Source organism: Acanthisitta chloris, unplaced genomic scaffold, assembly GCF_000695815.1.
Source record: "Acanthisitta chloris isolate BGI_N310 unplaced genomic scaffold, ASM69581v1 scaffold15032, whole genome shotgun sequence".
Lineage (NCBI taxonomy): Eukaryota > Metazoa > Chordata > Aves > Passeriformes > Acanthisittidae > Acanthisitta > Acanthisitta chloris.
Genome location: NW_008660019.1, coordinates 25,680 through 34,925, shown reverse-complemented (window position 1 = coordinate 34,925; position 9,246 = coordinate 25,680).

Below are 9,246 nucleotides of genomic sequence, written 5' to 3'. Positions count from 1 at the left end.
CGGGATGGACACGGGATGGACATGGGAGGGACACAGGGTGGACACAGGATGGACACGGGATGGACACAGGATGGACACGGGATGGACTTGGGATGGACATGGGATGGACACACGGGATGGACATGGGAGGGACACGGGATGGACATGGGATGGACACAGGATGGACACACGGGATGGACACATGGGATAGACACATGGTGGACACGGGGTGGACACGGGATGGACACACAGGATGGACATGGGGTGGACACACGGGATAGACACGGGGTGGACACCGGGTGGACATGAGGGATAGGGACCCACAGGATAGAGATATGCAGGATAGGGATATGTAGGGTGGGACACACAGGATGGGACACAGGATAGGGACATGCAGGATAGGGACACGCAGGATGGGACATGTGGGACAGGGAGATGCAGGATAGGGACACTCAGGATAAGGATATGCAGAATAGGGACATGTGGGATGGGACACACAGGATAGGGACACGTAGGATAGGGATATGTGGGATAGGGACCTACAGGATAGGGACATGCAGGATAGGGACACGCAGGATGGGACATGTGGGACAGGGAGATGCAGGATAGGGACACTCAGGATAAGGATATGCAGAATAGGGACATGTGGGATGGGACACACAGGATAGGGACATGCAGGATAGGGACACACGGGATGGGACATGCAGGATGGGACATGCAGGACAGGGGTACACAGGATAGGGAGATAGAGGATGGGGACACATGGATCGGGGACACACAGGATAGGGATATACAGGATAGGGACACATGGGATGGGGACACACAGGATGGGAAGATAGAGGATCAGGACATGTTGGGACAGGGACGCAGGACAAGGACATGCAGGATGGAGATATGCAGGATAGGGATACACAGGATGGAGATATGTAGGATAGGGATACACAGGATGGAGATATGCAGGATAGGGACACATGGGAAGGGGACACAGAGGCAGCAGGAGCCCAGGGAAGCTGTGGCTGTCCCATCCTTGGAAGTGTTCAAGCCCAGGTCAGATCAGCCATGAGGTAAACAGGTACACCAGGCCTGGCAAATGCTGCTCTGGTTTGTTCCAGCCTCAACTTACAGCAGGATTGCAATTATTAATTTAAAATGTGTGCATGGGAGAGATGGAGCATATTTTATTAATACAAGTAATTTAAAAGTTTTGAGAGACCTGCAGAAAGGCAGCAGCGAGTGAGGAGACCTTGGGGATCTCAGTAACTAGAGCATTTCCCTTCCAGGAGGAGAATTTGGGTAGAATTTGCAAAACTGAGGGGGAAAAGCATTGTGAGTGACAAGGCACCATGACCACACTCTCCTCGTGGAGCTGAAACCCTTCAGGGAATTGCCTGACTCCATGAATACAACCAGGAGTATTTTTCCTAGGAAACACCACAGCAGGAGGTTCTCTGGGCTTACTGGTTTGTACAGGTGTGTCCTCAATCCCATTGTCAGGAGCAGCATTTTCCCAACACACCTAACAGTTCTTTGGGGTTTTTTACTAAAAACCAAACAAATAAAAGCTCTAAAATTTACACTCATGAGATGCTTTTTGTGTTCAGAAGCTTTTACAAACACTAGTGAGGTTCACTGGAAGATAGAGGACAGAGCAAGAGTTTAGCCCATGGTTCCAATATCCACACATTAATGTTCTATTTTGATCCCTGATAACTTCATTATTCTCTCCAGCATTTCAAATAGACCCAAAACAGGAAGAAGAGGGATCCTGGGTTTCCTGGGAAGCTGATGTGAGGATAGACTGAATTTCACACCTCCCCCTAGGGCAGTAGGATTCCTCCTGTATCCTGGTCCTGAAGCAGGATGTTATCTGCTGGACCTGACCCTGCTGAGTGAGCACTGCTGCTATATTTAGTGCTCAGATGTTCCTGGAATCCAGCCTGTGCCCAGATCATGGCACAGGATCATGAACATGGATCATGGTTCTCCTTCTGCCTCGTGGCTCCTCCGTGATGGTTTGGTCTGAAGCTTCCAACTGGTGCAGGGCTGAAACAGAACTGGTGCAGAGAATAAACCTGCCATGTAAATCAAGCAAAGAGCTGCTGTTTCCCTTACTAATACATTCAGCTCTGAAGTCTTTTTCACAAACACTGTATTAGGAGCTCTTCCCAAGCAGTCTGGGATGTAAAAATGGGATGACATTCATGTCCCACAAACAGAAATCCCATCTGAGCAGGAGATGGAGGAAAAAAAATCAGCCTATGCTACAGGAATGTGTGATCCACAGAGCTCCAGCTATGAAAATGGGAAATTACCTTTAGCTTTCAGTTTCGTTTCAGATGATTTAGTTGTTCTTTTGCTTTTAGGAAGTGTAAATTGTGTGGGGTTATGTCCCACACCACTGCCAAGGGCTGGAGCTGTGTGTCTGCAATGGTTTGTGGCTGTTAGAAAGTAAGCATGGAGAAGGGACAGGTGAAATCCTGGCACGAAGAGCTCCTGGAGGGCCCTGCCTTGAAAATCACCCTCAGCAAGAAGATAGCCTAGACCTTTCCCCCAGAGGTGCTGAGGGAAAGGTGCACTGTCACGCTCACACCGTCCTGCCTTTCTTTAATCAGGGAAAAGAAGCACAAAGGTGTGGGTGGAGGTGGTTTCACCTCACTGGAGGTATCTCAAAGTGCTGGGCTGGTCACTTCTGGGGAGTGACTCACCTCACCTGCCTGGGACAACATTTCAGGCTGAGGATTGCTCTCTGGAGTGCTTTTTTTCCTCCCTCCTGATGACCCTAGAAGTTTTCTGCTCCAAGAAACATTCCCTCCATGTGGGCAGTGACTCCCACCCAAGGGACAGCAGGCCCCAGCTGCCCAGGAATCACTGACCTCCAGCTCCCAGGACAGCCAAGGCAGGAAGCAAAGGTGCCAGACTATGTTTACCTCCTCTTCTCTCCTGCATTTGGCATCATCACAACCGTTTGTCTTGCTGCAAGCAGCTGAGACAGGGTATGGAGCCAGGGAGTGGGAAGCCTGGCTGCCTGCCAGATGCTTTCATATTCCATCCCTGCTGCTGTGGAGAGGGGAAAACACCACTTTACCTTGCTAGCTTCTTAGAGAGGAGGTACTTCTGGCAATTAATTTGAATTTTAAATGTCTAAATGCTCTCCATGTATCAAACCTACTGATACAGGCAACTAAAGGGAGGAATCATAGAATGATGGAATGGTTTGGAATGGATCTTAAAGATCATCTTGTTCCACCCCCTGCCATGGGCTGGGACACCTTCCACTAGATCAGGTTGCTCCAAGCCCCATCCAACCTGGCCTAGAACATTTCCAGGGATGGAGCAGCCACAGCTGCTCTGGGCAACCTATGCCAGTGCCTCAGCACCTCATAGGGAAGAATTTCTTCCTAATATCCAATCTAACCCTCCTCTCTGTCAATTTGAAGCCATTCCCCCTTGTCCTGTCACTCCAGGCCCTTGGAAATAGTCTCTCTCCATCTTTCTTGTAGTATCCCTTCAGGGACTGCAAGGCCACAATTAGGTCCTTGCAACTGGTGTCAATCAGCTGAACAAGGAAACAGCCACAGTGAATTACTGCTGATGTCTGCACATGGAAAAATGTTCCTTTACCCCAGTGTCATCCCCAGATAACAGCAGAGGTGACTCTGCACTGCTTTACTGTAGTGCAATGACAGCCAGCATTTCACTGGAAACCACAGGAGGATTTAGGATTTGCCACGTGCTGGCAAAAAAAAAAAAAGGTATTTAGTAGTGTTTCACCTTGAGTATTGCAGCAGTGAGAGAAGGAGCAGATAAAGGTTTCCTGCAATGCCATCAGCAGGGAGGGACATTGGGAGCAGAGAGGGAAGGAGAGCTGGAGTGGCTTCAGCTGCAGAGTCATGTCAGGCTGGAGTCCTTTCCCAGGCACCTTGTGAGGCACAGCAGAGCAAAAAATGAGAGGTTTTCTCCTCGAGTTTTGTAAGTGGGGATGGGAGAGAGGGAAGGAGAGGCTGAGTGGGTCATCTGCAGGAGTCAAAGAGGAAGTTTTCCCTTTAATTGTAGATGATTTTTAGCAAATGCCAGACATGTCAGAAGGCTGATGCTGCTGAAGTCTTGCTCAACGCATCCCCCTGCAAATCCTGATGTTAATAACTCTTTGAAAATGCTGATTTCACTCAAGTTCTTTTGTTTGCTTCCCTTTTCTTTGGGGAAAATGGAGGCTGAAGCAGGAAACAGTCATCAATTCACAGCTGCTCCCACCATTAGACCTCAGATCAATATAATCCAATCCAGCTCATACAGAAAAAAATGCAACATACTCTGCCTAGGCAAACCCAGAAAGATCTGTATCACTGATGGATGTTGCTTTCTCCTCCAATAAAAGCTGAAAACAACGAACAACACCCAGGCACAGACTGGGGGTACACAGAGGGCTCGGTGTGAAAATAGCTGCACTTCTTGTTTCCACTGCTGCTTCCACTTTGGATCTGATAAAGGAGTGGCTTATTTTCTATGTCAGAGAAGTTGAGTGCCTTCCAGGCTGCAGGAAACATCAGAGAGGACAAGACAGTGATGCAACATGGGTAGAAGCCACCCAAGGTTGGCCTAGTGCTGGATAGGAGAGGGAATTGAGGATCAGGCAGAGATTTGGGCTCAAAGCTATGCTGCCTGTGCACGGGAAGAATCCTAGGAAGGGAGTCAGCATCTTTTACACAGGCAAGACCCAAGAACCACTGCATTGAATACTGGAATAGGGAGAGGAGAAAATTCACCTCTGGAGGCATCAGGTCTTGTGCTTCTTACTGCTCTGCAAAGTCCTGAATTAATAAACCCCAGTCTGCTCTGATCAGCATCATCTTACCAGGTCACCACGTTTCCAACCACCCAGGCAGAGAAATGGGATTTATTCCCTTACTGGATCTGCTGACAAACATGTTTCTGCCTCACCCTGCAGTGCCCCAGAGCCCTCAGGCTTTAAATATTCCCCTCCACACGGAGCTGCAAGCACTGCAGCACAGTTCTGCCTGCCCCAAACCCAGGTTTGTCAGATCTGGTGCTCAGCAATGAATCAGACTCTTGGCTCCCTGCACAGAGCTGAGCAGAGGCTGCACACAGGGGCAGGGACTGTGATCCCTTTCGCTGCACAGCTCATTTGAGATGTTTGGATTCCTCATCTCCCAGTCATCTGCAGCCTGGTTACTGCACTGGGGCTAAGCATTGGCTCTGCCATGGTGTGTTTCACAGCCTGGAGCAGGGATGGCTTGGAAGTTGGAGCTTCTCTTAGGAGTGACAGTAAGAATCCCAGGGTGCAGAAAACTGCTGGTGGTGGAAGCTGCACTCGGGGAGGAACCAATGTCTTGCCCCTCATGGGCATGAAAACACAAGGGAGGAAAGCAGAGAAAGGAAATCCAAGAGTATCTGAAGTTAGGCCCAAATCATACAATCAACTAGGTTGGAAGAGACCTCAAAGATCATCCAGTCCAGCCCTAAAACACTACTGCAGAACCTGGTGGGACTTGATATATCTGGATCCTTCTTATTAATTTAATCTAGTAATTCCCATGTCACACAGAGTGAAAACATCTCAGCCTGTGTGGAAAGCACAACCACTCAGTGGGTTAGGTACCACAGGTACCTCAGTGCTATCACCTTCTTTGGTTTAGAGGGAAACCCAGCAGGGTCTGGGCCTGCACAGACTCCTGTCCCATTTCCAGGCAGATTCCTCACTCCTCAGCTGCAGCACAGCTCAGGGGTCAGTTCTGCTCCCCACAGGAGCAGGGCTAAGGTTGGCTCCAAAGCAGGTCCCACTGATGGAGGGACAGCCAGGGACACTTCTCACTCCCTCCTGGCAGTTATTGTGCAACCACCCAATAACTTTCACAGGAAGGAAGAGGCTTGAACACCAACCCACATGCAGCAGGGAGGTGTTTAGTTAAACCAAAACTGTTGCGAACGTGAAGAAACTTCACATGACATGGGCTGAGGATTTCCAGGGATTTAGTGTCCACGGCACATCAGCCAAACCCAAGGGATGCTGTGGAAAACGAAGCTTCTCAGGCCTATAAAAACTGATGAGAAATCAAAGTTTTGCTGCAAAATCCTTCACGTTGCAGCAGTGCTCCATTTCTAGAGGAGGCAGAGACTGGCTTAGTCAGAAAAGCTTAAAAACCCCAACAGCCTCAACCCTGCGACGGTGAGATCCATAATTCATGGAGATTGTGCAGAACACACCCAGGGCCATCAATATTTCACACATTCAGCACCAAACTCAAGTCAAACCCACGTCAGCGATTTCCTGGTGCTTTCATGGCAGGGAGGAAAACACCAGGCCAAGCAGAACCCGAAGGAGAAAAAGGAGCAAATTCTGTGCTCCTTTTAGCACAGGATTTGCTTGAGACCAGGGATTTACTCTTACAGATTTGAGACCCAAGACGTGGCAGGAGCAAAGCAACTGATTTGTGCCAACCAACACAAAAACCAGTTGTCTGTCTCCACTCATTCTCGACCTGAACAAATGATTTCCCAACACCAACCTGAGGCTGTATATGTTTATTCATCGTCAGTAATTTTTGTACACAAGGCAAATATTAATAGCTGAAAGGCAACACTTTTGGAGAGTATGTACAGAGCCATGTACAAGCAAAGTGTAAGAGGTCTGAAACTATGAATCAATTAAACCGTTTTATAAAAAGGAAGTGATGCTTTTTGCTTCTAAGACCTTAGAAATAATTTATTGCCAATCTGAAACTAAAGCAAGGAGAGGGAGAACAAAAAAAAAAAAAAAAAAAAAAAAAATTTACAATAAAAAGTAGTCCCTGGAAAGTTTATAAAAAGTTAAACATATAAAATTGTAAGCCACAAACATTTATACAAAGCTAATACAAATCTTGGTTTTGTTAAAGATCTATGAGGTTGTTACAAAATATATTTTTACATAAAGGCTTCACGTAAGGTATAAGCTCTCACTGCTACTGGAAGCGCAGGAAAGCAGTTTTAAATAGTCTGCAAGTCAACTTATCTTCAAGTACAATGCAAAGAAATTGCAAAATGGCACTGGATTGCAATGCTGTGGAATTAACAACTAGGTTCATGGTACCATCAAAGAGACAAGACCTGTAAAGTGAACTGGTGAACAATTCGGCACAGCAGGAGACTTCTGAGGGGTTTGGAATGGGAGTGTTGGTGGAAAATGAACCTTCTGCAACTGTTCTGGAAGAGGAACAACCAGGGGAGTGTTCCACTGGCCACGGACACATCAGACACAGCCTCAGGCTGTGAGCACTGACCCACCTGGCTGGGACCAGCCAAGGGTCAGGAGGCTTCAGACACCCACCCAGGACCAGATCAACTTGCTAGAAAAATGCTGATGGGCACAAATTAAAGCTACCTACAAAGGAGTCCAATATACAGCCTTTGAGATCATCTGGACTTCTTTTCAGAGCAGTTCCTCTAGAGGAAAGCTGAAGTTTACACAAACTCATGGCTTATGCTCCCACACACAGTATATAAAAAGAGTAAAGGTTTTCAAGCCCTGATGAACAGCCACAGTTTTTAGGTATCAATTGTCATCTCAGCTTCACATCCTGCAGCAGGGAACAGTCACTAAACCCCCAGTTTCACCTTCAAGTACAGGGAGGTGGTACAAGACAGTGGTTTATCTCCATATGGTCAGTGATCTTTGGAGCAGAGCTCAGCTCCAGCAGAGAACTAAGAAAGTTGGGGAAACCTGATTTTCTGCAAAACTTGATTTACTGGAAAACTTGATTTTCTACCTGCTCTCTCAACTTCACTAGAAATACAACCCTGTACCACAGACTGGTTTCCATGAGCAAGCTTCACCCTCACTAGCCAACTGCAACTCCTTTGTTTGCTTCAGGGTAAAAGTCTGTTCAGAGCATCAACCCTTCAGCTCCTGAACCAAAATGACATCCTGCTGTAAAGAAGTGATATTTAGAAATCCAAAAGGAAATCCAACACTCCACACTGTGCTCCATCCAGGGGCACAGTGAGGAGTGAGTCTGAAGGTGGACAAGGGCGTTGATTTGGGTTTTTTTGGCCGTATGTTATCACAGGAACCATGTAAACAGGTACATCAGGTGTGTTGCCTCACTCCTCCTGAGATCTAGGAGTGGGAAACATGAGAGATTTGACTCAGTGATTTCATTCAAATAATTCATTTCTGCCTGAGATTCATATAGTGCTTCTCTACCAGGGCCCACAAGTGACCCAGCAGTGGGTCTCCCCTGTTCTCTTCCAGGCCCTTGTGGTTCACAGGGACAGTGATCTGAAAGGATTAAAAACAAGGACTTTTGTGGTGGTTCAGGGGAGAAACCTGATGAGTCTTTTCCCCACTTCGCTAAGGTCAGAAGTGCCCAGTGCCTTGGTGATCCTGGCTGCTACCTTTAGCCTGACCTCAGCTGTGAGGATCTTCAGTAAATTAACAGGTCCCTTGACACAAAATTCATCATCATTGAACATTAATTTGTTTAGACAAATCCCTGGAAATCTTTCCATCATCCACTACCAGTCTTTAGTCTTCCCTGCAATCATCTGATCTGACACCCTCTGAAATACATCCTGCAGACTTCTCCAAATTAACTGTTTTAATCAGAGACAAGTAACTTTTTTGAAAAGAAACTTGTTCAGGCAACTGTCAGCAAAGGAAAAAAACGACCCAACTCTTGCTGACAACCAAGGACATGGATTTGTTCGATTTCTGCTTCCCAACACTGGACTTTGAGGCCATGAGAGCTTTGTATCTGCTCACGGAGCATTTACAGCTCAACCAAACCAACTGTTGTCTTTCTCCAAAGAGGGAAATGGAGAACTTCTGCTCCCATGTTGTCCAGTCCTTGAAACAGCCTTTCCTGAGGTGTCTAGTTCATTCTCCTTCTTGAATTGCTCACATATGACTGAACATACCAAACCAGGATTAATCCATGTCCAGTAGAGGCAAAATCAACTTTAAGTATCCCCATCTAAGGTTCTATTAATCCTCCTGACATCAGTGCTGCATCCAGACTTGTGGATGATGTTTAGATTCTGCACTGTGACTTCTCCCAAGCTCTTTTCAGAGTCCTTCCCTCCCAGAACAGTGCCTGATCACAGACTAACCCATGACTATCCCTTGGATGATATAAAAAAATAGAGGTCTTTCAAAGCACCTAACTAAATAAAAACACACTATTCCCCTTCTACTGCCAGGAGAACGAGGTACAGAGCTGTTAATACAACTTACAATCACAGTAAGTAAAGGCTAAGTTCAGGAGACAGGCA